Source organism: Euprymna scolopes, chromosome 1 (assembly GCF_053919585.1).
Source record: "Euprymna scolopes isolate OS-2025 chromosome 1, ASM5391958v1, whole genome shotgun sequence".
In the NCBI taxonomy this organism is placed as follows: Eukaryota; Metazoa; Mollusca; class Cephalopoda; order Sepiida; family Sepiolidae; genus Euprymna; species Euprymna scolopes.
In genome coordinates, this window is record NC_136482.1 from 8,239,805 (window position 1) to 8,251,547 (window position 11,743).

General features: G+C 31.7%; 1 protein-coding gene across 2 annotated transcripts in view; it reads left to right on the forward strand.

Annotated features, from left to right (window-relative positions):
• Positions 1-10,673, forward strand: part of LOC145277073 (A disintegrin and metalloproteinase with thrombospondin motifs 9-like) — a 314,902-nt gene extending 304,229 nt beyond the window's left edge. For both annotated transcript variants that reach the window (XM_080128762.1, XM_080128775.1), the window contains one exon: positions 9,728-10,673. The gene's annotated coding sequence lies outside the window, so the exon portion shown is untranslated. The remainder of the gene's footprint in view (positions 1-9,727) is intronic.
• Positions 10,674-11,743: the final 1,070 nt, after the last annotated feature.

Below are 11,743 nucleotides of genomic sequence, written 5' to 3' on the forward strand. Positions count from 1 at the left end.
TAGGTCCTAAACTGGCATCTAAGCTTCAGCCTCTGACCCATCGATGAAATGTTGTATCCCTCTGCCTGTTCTACAAGTATTTTAGTGGTGAATGCTCTGACAAACTGCAATCACTTGTGCCCCCACAACGTGAGCACCCTCGACAAACCCGACAGGCTGCTAAATCCCACCCCCACACTGTAGAGATCCCTAGATGTAAAAGATCTTTCTACTCCAATAGTTTCTTCCCCAGAACCGCTAGACTTTGGAATTCCATTCCAGGTCCCTACTTCCCCAACAGTACTGACATGCAGAAGTTCAAGTGTAACGTGAACCGACATCTTGCTGCCCAAATCCCTACATAGTACCCCAGTAGTTGTTGCCCCTGATAGTAGCCCCCTACACCAAAGTGGCAATTTGCCTTGTTTGGGGTGAAAATGTAATAAAAAAAAAAAAATTTTTTTAAATATATATACTAGCATTTCAGCCCAGCGTTGCTCGGGTGTTTGGAGGTGTATGTTGAGCAAAAAAAAAAAAAGCGGTCAATTTTTTTAACTTTGAACCCTATTATGACCCCTTAACATTTATTGTTTTGGGCTCAAATCAATTTATTAAGTTAGATCCATGTTCAAGAAACCTATATCTAAAATTTCAAGTGTTTAGACCCAAAATTGTCAGGAGTTCGGTAGAGTCTCAAAGGTCAAATCCTTAATAGCCAAATTTCTAGCCGAAAACCGATCACAGATTTTCTCAAATCTCAGTACCCTGTATATCAAATTTCGAGTCTGTTGACTTAAAATTGACAGTTATTGTGTAGGGAAATGTACACACACAGACACATTCACTTTTATAGATATGTATATGTAAACAAAAAAAAAAAAAATTATTTTCTAAGCTGGTGTAGTGTTACCATTTCAAAGAATGGTTGTCATCAAAGTAAATTTCTTCTCATAAAAAGATATCCATTAAGCATTACTTCTTTACTATTCGAAAAGTCTTATAAAAAAGACGTGCAACAATAGTGTTTTTGTATTTATTGCACAATATTATATTTAAGGAATATGATTATTTGATACTTATTTACTATGAAATATATTAATCATATTATTATATTAAAATATTTACAATGTAACAACGTGAATAAAATGTCTACTTTAAACTAGCAGGACCCGTGTATCGGCGTTGCTCAATAGAAGTAGGCCCCCTTCACCACCACCTGTAAAAAAAACAAATTACGGTTGTTAGTGGGAGCCACTGCCGGCCCAGTAAAATAGTGGGCACTGGCGCCCATGGCCAAAACAAATATACCATGGCGAAATACTGACGCATTTCATCAATATATTTATATATTGAAGAGTTTAGCTTCCAAATAATCATGTCTTTTTTATGATGATTAGTTTGAATGAAAAAAAAAATTTATACAATTTTATTAAAAGTAATATATTGTGGAAATAAAATTGTCAAAAAATAAGACTGTTATTTCATTATTAAACTTCTGTATTTTCTTTTCGGCATAATAATAAAAACGGAAATGTTTGGAAGCAAACCTCTACAATTTAGTTCAGCTAACATCTTCAATATAGCCATATTTACTATATAACATCAATGAAGGTAATGTTCAAGCTCCTAAAAAAAAAAAGTTTAATTGGTTGTTTCTCACTGCCTTTCATATTCAGCCTAATTTCACGACATGTGTAGGTTTTTGGATGATCTGTAAATGAATATCACATGCAAAACTGTTGCTGACAAATAGCCCATACATAAGGCAAAGAACACGCACACATGCATTGTTTGGCTGTGAGAAAGCATAACCTTATTTTGGCGACAATTCTACATATGATAGTCATTACACACATATTATACTGGAAAACATAAATGATGTCAAATCGTATGGAAAAGATAATGTGATTAAAAAATACTTCCATTAAATGTTTTTTGTATTTGTTTAATTTTTTTAGGAGAAATCTCAATATAAAAGATGCAGAAACTCTTCAATATATAAATATATATGCAATGTGTCGGTTTGAAACATCAAACTACAGGTAGTGTTTAATGGCAAAAACACTATAGTACAGGCTGTGTAAATGTTTTGTTATGACGTAGACATCATGTTTTTCTGGGGGGGGGGTTCTTAAGGAAAAATCTTAATGTAAAAGACGCAAATATTTGACTGCTAGACTTCTCAATATATATAAATGTGTAAGTATATATGTAATGCTTTCATTTTTTTTTTTTTTTATATATATAAAAGACACAAATATTTTGGAGCTAAACTTTCCAATGTATAAAAATATATATGAAATGCCTCATTTTGCAACATCACCTATCTACACATAGTGTGTTTAATGGAAAAAGAACTTTTGTTTTGAAGAAGACGTCATGGACGGTGATGACGATGGAGATTCTTATAGTGGATAGCGTGTTTTAAACTTTGTAAAAGAAAGCAAGTAAAAGAGTTATTTAACGTTCGTTTGATAATGTTCTCTTGTAATTTTCAATGTTATATGACTGAAATGACATACATTAAATGAACTTTACTCCGGGTGAAATAATATCTCGTAGTGATTTTAATGTTAGTAACCGTTCATTTATAAAATGGAGAATTTGATTCCAGAATATGAGAATTTTCAGAGCTCAACTAATCAGAATGGACGGACTGGCGAGGGGGCTTTTATTTATGACTCGGGAATTGTAAAGATTGTTATGTCTATGTATCTAAGAACCAGTTATGGTTGGTGCAATCACAGAATATGTGGAACATGTAGAATTCGTGCTGGTGACAACTGGTAGTAATGGTAAGACAAAATATTTAGAGAAAAATAAACCCCTTCCTTTAAAGATGTTGCAATTGTGATGGTGTTGCTCATAGGATGCAATGTAGCATTTTATTATCGCGACTGAATGTTTCTAAAATGGTGTTTGTAAGCCACATAAGATAGTGTCTATTAGCCAAGATGTATTGCATTTGTATGTGGCATCTGTTGTTGTAAACCTATGATACTTTGGTCCAGAGGAGAATTTTGCAGCCATTTTATTTTATATATATATATATATATATGGAGATTAATGATTCAAGTATTTAAAGTAGCAAATTTTGTGAAGTGATATCAAGTCAGCAATGCAAGTATGACTTAAAGTAACAGGTCTTGGGGGTGGGGGCTCTGGTATTTATGTTGCTGGCTTCCCATAATATAGTTCCTCGTGTAAACAGCAGTGCAACCATTATAATTTAAAATTATTCTTGGCTATCCTTCAGCGATCTTTCCTGACAAAAGATAATCTCAATCTGCTATCGAAAGTTGGCATGACAACAACAAATGATGGGTCAACTAATCATGAAGTCTCAACAGAGGAAGATGGGTCTATTCAGCGGTATTTGTGTTTCTTGTAAAATAATAAGGTGGGCAAAACAAAGGAGACTCTAATCAGAAGTGCATAGATTTATTCAAACTAATTTTGGTAAATTTCAAACACGTTATTTCATTCAGACTGACTGTTTCTCATATCGATCGTCTGATATTACATCATTACTCTTTCGTTTAATTTCATTGCAGTTTCATTTAAAAGATGAATTCGTATCAAAATGTTAATCTGTATGAATGAATGCAAAAGAAACTTGTGAAATGTTTAGTTTTTAAAATTTTCGTTTCAATGATTTCTAGTAGCAAATTTTGCAAAAACGGATGAATAAGTAAAAAAAACAAACAAAAAAACTTAAACTAAACTAATAGTACTTGCTATAATGTATTAGCAAGAAGAGAAAGGTGAGAGAGGAGATGGTTTATGTATATTTATTTTCAATAACCAGGACACAGATTTGCTAGCTATTTATTGCAAAAAACAAAAAAAAAAAATTAAATTATTTGAGTTAAGTAAAATAAAGTGAAAAACGTTTGGTCAATATCGAGTAAAACCAGCAGAGTAACATGTTGATTTTGTTCCCTTCTTTTCTCTTTTAGTCCTTACATTCCTGACAAAGAACTGTTTAATCTTTCCATCTAGCACTTATCGTTGGCCAGCTTTTGACCTTGACATATATATACAATAGAAAAATGTGAGCATGAAAAGTAATATGGTTAAGCTTTAACATGGAAAGTAAAGGACTAGTTAAGACTGGAAAAGAAAAGAACAAGATATTCTAGTAAAAAAAATAAATTTATAACTTGAAATATTGCTGCATTAAGAATTGATTATATAATGTTATAAATTGAATTTTAAAAAAAATCTTAATGCTGCAATATTATAAGTTATAAATTTATATTTTTTACTAGAATATCTTGTCTTTTTCTTTTCCAGTTTTAACTAATGGTCCTTTTCTTTTCCAGTTTTAACTAATGGTCCTTTTCTTTTCCAGTTTTAACTAATGGTCCTTTTCTTTTCCAGTTTTAACTAATGGTCCTTTTCTTTTCCAGTTTTAACTAATGGTCCTTTTCTTTTCCAGTTTTAACTAATGGTCCTTTTCTTTTCCAGTTTTAACTAATGGTCCTTTTCTTTTCCAGTTTTAACTAATGGTCCTTTTCTTTTCCAGTTTTAACTAATGGTCCTTTTCTTTTCCAGTTTTAACTAATGGTCCTTTTCTTTTCCAGTTTTAACTAATGGTCCTTTTCTTTTCCAGTTTTAACTAATGGTCCTTTTCTTTTCCAGTTTTAACTAATGGTCCTTTTCTTTTCCAGTTTTAACTAATGGTCCTTTTCTTTTCCAGTTTTAACTAATGGTCCTTTTCTTTTCCAGTTTTAACTAATGGTCCTTTTCTTTTCCAGTTTTAACTAATGGTCCTTTTCTTTTCCAGTTTTAACTAATGGTCCTTTTCTTTTCCAGTTTTAACTAATGGTCCTTTTCTTTTCCAGTTTTAACTAATGGTCCTTTTCTTTTCCAGTTTTAACTAATGGTCCTTTTCTTTTCCAGTTTTAACTAATGGTCCTTTTCTTTTCCAGTTTTAACTAATGGTCCTTTTCTTTTCCAGTTTTAACTAATGGTCCTTTTCTTTTCCAGTTTTAACTAATGGTCCTTTACTTTTCCATGTTAAAGCTTAACCATATTACTTTTTATGCTCGCATTTTCTATTGTAATCCATGATTTTCCAAGGCTTCCAATAAATTCACTTGTTCTTTGTTTAATTTCAGTCTTATTTTTTGCCCTCATAAACATAACATTATACACATATGTAATAATAATGGCACTCGTCTGCTTCAATAAAATCCCACCCAATGATCTCCCTTTCACTTTCTTTTTGTCTGTTTCACTTGTTACTTCTCTTTTTGCGACAGCAGTGAATTAGTAACAACACTAGTCACTGAAGCGACGTGGTTGCTATGGAAACCAGTCATAAAAAGGGTTGCTCACCTCCTTACATCTTTTTACGATTTTGAACACCACGAAATTCATAACGTTCGTTTTACTGAACGAAAATTGAAAAAATATTTTTCACAATATAGCTGGGAAGGTGATCGTCTGTAATAATTGTTTGCAATTTGATTGAAAAATGAGTGAGCAGTAAAGCTTTAAAGCAAATGGCTAAAACTGCCACTAACCATATATTCAAACACAGTAGTGTTTGAATGATACATATATTTAGCTCCTTACATCAAGCGGTTTTATGCCTTGTCTCAAACGATTTCCAGGAAAAAAATATCTTTAGAATAAAAGGATTCTCATGAATTGGATATTGATTTTACACATTGTAAACTTTTTTTCATGTTATTTTTTATCAGTGCAGTAAAGGAATTTACTGAAATAAAACCTCAGGTTTTCAAAAGCTCTACAACAACAAAAAAATGTAATCATCATTTAAGGATCTTTAAAATATTTTCATAGACTTTTTATTTATGTTTTTACTTGATTTTTTTTTTTTTTTTTTCATCTAAACAAGGCCTATTGTCACTTGGAAGATAGGGAACTACTATATGTGATTTTGTTTAATAAGGGACTGTGGGAAGTTAAACAGTGATGTTTGTTCACATTACATTTAAACTTCTGCAGGTTTGTACAGTTAGGAAAGCAGGAAACAAGGAGGGAATTCCAAAGTCTAGCAGCCGGAGGAAATAAACTATTAAAGTAGAAGGCTTTCCGGCATCTAGGGACCTCAACAGTGAAGGGGTGGGATTTTTGCTACTTACCAAGTTAGTCAGTATTTTGAGGGGGCACAAGTGCTGTGAGTTCATCAGAGCACATTCCATTAAAGTACATTTAAAACAGGCACAGTGATGTAACATTGTGGTGATGAAACAAGGGTTCGAGCTTGGTCAATAGTATGGTGCCTACTAGATTTGAGACTCATTTTTTGGACTCTGTCTAAAAGTAAGATACTAAGTGGCAGATGCACGAGCCCAGCTGCAACAACAATACTCTATTCATCTGTGAATTGTGTCTTTGTAAAGATAGAGGATACTCTTGGTGAGTAATTTTCTAGCATGATAGAGGTCAACCATCTTCTTTGCAGCAGCAGTCTTAGCTATTGTAAACAGAATAAAGAGGCTGATGTTTCTTTATAAGCTGGGCACCAAAAATAGAATATGAATGTTTGGCTTATTTAAATTTAATGCTGTTAATTTTAAGGTTTTTAAGAAATACCGATCGTCTGCTCATTTTAACTTCCAATTTCTGCTGTTCATTTGATTGGATAATTAGACATGGTCAAGCAGACAAGAAAATCATTATTAACATGGGGGACAGAGGGGAGGAGATTCATGTTACCTGAGAGGAAAATGATCATTAATCAGAAGGGACCATATCTTGCTTGTCACTGTTGTCCCGTCTGAAGCAGAAACTGAAAGTCAAAAAGAAAAGTCAATCTTGATTATGACAGAAATATCTAAAAGGGAGATAACTGGAATCTTTATTAATATTTGGACACTTCAGCTTTCTAATGGTCAGAAGAGATTGTACTGTGTTTCTCTATTTTCCTGGTAATACAGATGGTCACAAACCAGGATGTTTATTCAGTTAGGCTTGACTGTAAGGAATGGCCCAAAAAATGAAAGGAAATGGAATGAGGCTTGTGGAGTGAATATTGGTCAGTTACAGAAATCGTAAACAGCTTATATCTTATTTTTATTTATTTTAATTAGTTTTTCATTGTCTTCACATTTCCGAGTGAGTCATTTTGTCAAATATTTCCGTGGTTTTACTATATAAAACCAAAAACCAAATTTTATTGAATAAAAAAAAAAAAAAAATTTTTTTTGGCTGTATCTATTTGAGGATGCAATTAAAAACAAGGCCTTATACCAAGATAAAACGAGTTTACAAGTAAAACTTTATAAATGGTGATATTAATTTGAAGTACTTATGTTATTTAGTAACCGCACTGATGTTATATAGAAACCCATTCTTAACCTGGAGAGGGGGCAGCTTTTTTTTTTTATATATATACTTTCACCTAACAATTTAATAAACAAAAATATGGTAAAAATGTAATTTAATTTGAAAATTCTATCTAAAAACAGTATGGTCCGTAAAATGCACAAGTACCTAATTTTGTAATATGGGCTTTTATGAAAATATTGTGGTGTCTGTGCTTATATGCCAGATATCCATAAACAGCACTATTTTATTTATAACATGAAAATTATAGAACTTGAATAAAAAGACATGTTTCAGGGCTGGGAGTAGTAAATACACAAGGGTCTGCATTCATTCTAGTGTAATGCTTGGTTAGTTTGTGAATATAATTTAAATGAAAACTCATAGCATTTCATTATCTATGGAAATGAATTTATAAAAAGGCATTGCATGTGTGTGTGTGTGTGTGTGTATATATATATATAATATACACACACACACACACACACACACATATGTAATGTAAACATAAGGTATTTACAGCTTCTCTTCCAATTTTCGGATTATAATCATGTCAAAAACACTTTATTTCCTTTTGACAGATTGTCACAGCTATCCTTGATGACTAAAAAACACCCAAAGAAAACGACATATACTCATCAATGTGTGTTTATTTTTTTACTCTAATTTCCAACCTTGTGCGTATATCTGTGTTATCATGTATGCATAAATGTATGTACAAAAGATGCCTTTATGTACCCTTACCTCCATGAATCTGATGCATTTGGGTTCGATTCTCAGTGGTGGCACAAAAGTCATTTTTTTATTTTATTTTTTTTTTTTTTTTAACTTTTAAAATCATTACTATATATTGGGTCGAATATAATAATAAATATGGAAACTGCATTAATCAAAATATATTTAAGTGTATTTTACGACCGGGCAATGCCGAGCGCTCTACTATATAATATAATCTCAATGTCTGTGTGTGATCTTTGTGTTGGCTATAAAAAGGAAGTTTAGAATCTACAAAAATCTCAAAGTGCATGCTTATGTAATCTTTGCCGAGGAAGACAATGGAAATGTTCCCAAATCTCTAAGTGCATCCTTAATGGAACTATGAGGACATAATCTCTTTGAAACTTCAAATATATCCTATTTTTATGAAATTTGAATCGTATGTATAAAATTTTCTGGGAAAGACGATGGAAATAATTCCCAATCACTAATTATCCTCCTAACCTAAGGAAATCGATCTTCAGATATATCCTAGTTTGATGAAATTTATATCCTACCTATAAAATTCTATGGGGAACATAATGGAAGTAGTCCTGAATCTGTTACTCTTTATATAAAATATGTATATGCCCCTCACCTCTACCTTTAAGTGACCATGGGACAGAATCCTCTAAAACTTCAAACAGCTCAGATGATTGGGGGAGAGGGCATCCCAAGAAAAATATTTGTTAGAATTGAAAGAAATGCTGCAGAATGGGACAGCTCACTGTGTGATCTACTGGCCTGAACAGGCACTCCCTTTTATCGTCTTTTGTTATTTACTCAGTTTGTCTGAGAGATAACTTCTGAGTAGGCAAGCTAGAAATTAAATGCTTGCATCACTCAGCACTGAGCTTAGAAATTAAGCAAAGATTCAAAATCAAAAAGTGGCTCTTTGTTGCTGCTGTTGTCACTTGCTCCTCCACTACAAAGTTACCTCGTATTTAACTCATTATTTGGTGCAATGATTGAATGTTATGAACATAACCATCACATACTAAACCCACAGGTAATCAGAATGACAGTTATGTACACAAACATTTACTAAGAAATCGCCAGATTTCTTTTACAAATAAAAAAAAAAGAAAATCAGTGTTTTTATATGCAAAATTAGGACCATGCAACAGCCTTAACCCTGAACACTAAATCCCAAAAGAGTATCAGATATTAATGTGTGTTTGCAGTGAAGAGTTGCACATTTGAAACCTATGAAACGTAAGTCTATTGGACATTGATAACTCTGACTTGATGGACAAGTCAGATATACAAGTTTATTTGAACGATAAATATTGTTTGATTGCAGAAAAGGTTGTGAATTTTATTATCTCAGTAGCATTTTTGAGAGTTTACCTTGTATTTAATGTATGATTAGACATTATGATGGGATGCTAAGTGTATTAGTAGGGATGTGACAACAGCATATTCTTTTCATTGTTTTGACTCTTTAGTATATATCCCTTAATATCTTATGTTTTTATATAGACTGATGTGGTTCTCAGTTGATTGACTGTATCTTACCGTGTCGGATATATACTTAAGAGTCAAAACAATCAAAAGAATATGCTGTTGTCACAGGCCTAATTATTAGTTATGCTTAATATATTTGATGCCCAGGTAACGCTTTTTCTGTATTAAATTGTGTTAAATTGTTTGTGTTAATGTTTTAAATTATTTTTATTTTGTCTTTCAGATGCAAATTACATGAAGAATTGCCAAATAAAATGAAGAAGGTAAATTTAGATCCTCATCCCTCCTGCTGGCAACAGAAACCAAGAAGGAGATATTTTCATATTATCAACACCCTGGTAATACATGAATTTTAAAAAGAAAAAAGAAAATTAAATATTCTAAAATTTAGAATTGGGATTCACTTTATTATATAAATATAATGTCAAATGATCACACATTTCATGACCAGATGTCATAGGAGAGAATGGTTAACCAGTTCTTTTATTTTCAGCATGGAGTTCCTATAAAACATTTAATGTTTATGTTGAAGAGGAGGAATAATCATTTATTTAGCCCTGTTAGAAAAGATGGGACAGGAGGTACAGTTTGTATTTTTTCCAATAGAATCGCCTGCCCCTCGCCCAGTTTTTTTATTTTCTCCCTAAAAGCAAAACGTTTCGGTCGATGAAACCTCTGACCTCAAACATGTGAATTTTTTTGAACTCTGAAATTTGTCAAGGACCCATGGCTCAACAGATAAAATACTAAATAAAATTCAGTTCTAAGTGAAACTCTTCTGGAGTTTGAAGGTTCAATCCTTAGTGCAGGCGATACTAAGAATACAACTGCAAATTACTAAAGACATCAACTCGGTCATGGCTGAAAAAAAAAACGAGAGCATACTACCCTCCTGGATTAAATAAAGGGTCACATTCAAAATTCTATTTGGATTTCAGAGTTCAACAAGGATTCCTGAAGTTCAACAATGCACAACTGAAGAAGATCAGAGGTTATACTGACTAAAACGTTGAAAGAATGACACTCATGATGAGAACAATAATCTGAAGAATCCAAATGATATAAATAATCAATCCAAAATTTAGAAAAAAAAAAAAAAAAAAAATTGTGCATTCTTCAACCTTACCTCCCTATTTCTTATTCATCTGCTGCCATGTTTTTTTTTAATACAAGAAAAACATGCACTAACAAACATGTTTCTGTATGGCCACCATGTTGGAAATTAAAAAAAACAAATTTTTTTTTAGTATTTAAGCATCCGTTCTGACATTTCATAAAGTTAGTGATCATTTTACATTTCTTTTATATATTAAAGTGAACCCCCACTCTAAAATTTAAATTCCCAGGGTTTTGTCATGTAATAGAACAATAAAAAAAATTTTTTTTTAATTTTTCTGTGTGCAGCGTGAGGGCTAAGGCTCTAAAAATACCCCCAAATGAATATAAAGAAACTACTGCCACCTTTCATTGTAAATAATCCATCCCAGAAGACTAATGCTTTTTCAGTTTTTAGTCATGGTTATTTATTTTTTGTAAAACTTACGAAAAAAAATAAATGAAACAACATTGTTCCTACATACATTAACTATTAGTTTTTAAAAAGATGTAAAAAAAAAAAAAAAAAAAATTTTTTAAGATGTCAAAAAATAATGTTGAAAAAAAAATGGACACAAAATTACTAATTAATCTGAACTGATTTAAATGATACAACATTTAATTGTAAAAAAAAAAAAAATTATACAGAAGGGGGGGGGGCATGATTATTGGTGTATGTAATGTTTATACTTAAAAAAAAAGGTATATTTTTAGTTGTTTATCATTAGTACAATCTTAGAATGTTTTTGCTTATTATTGTATATTTTTGAAAATACATTTTCTGTATATGTCTATAGTGTAAATATCCGATTTATGTGAAGAGGATGATTAATTCTTCAGTTTTATTTTGGAATGAAGATGTTCTATCCTGATGCAAAAAAAGAAGTTACTAAACGTACAATATTTTCTTATGGTATTTTCTGAATTATAGAAACTACTAAAAACATCCATCCCTCTCCAAACAGCATGCAAATGGCTTTATTGAATTATATGGTATCAATAAAAAGGGATGTAGCTGATGGCAACTGACCTTTTGACTAATGAATGGATTTTTATCTTCGGAAGTTCAGAGCTTGTCAAGAATTAATTTATTAAAAGACAAGAACAAAGAAAAATCTCTATTGATGTATGTGTCTATGATGAA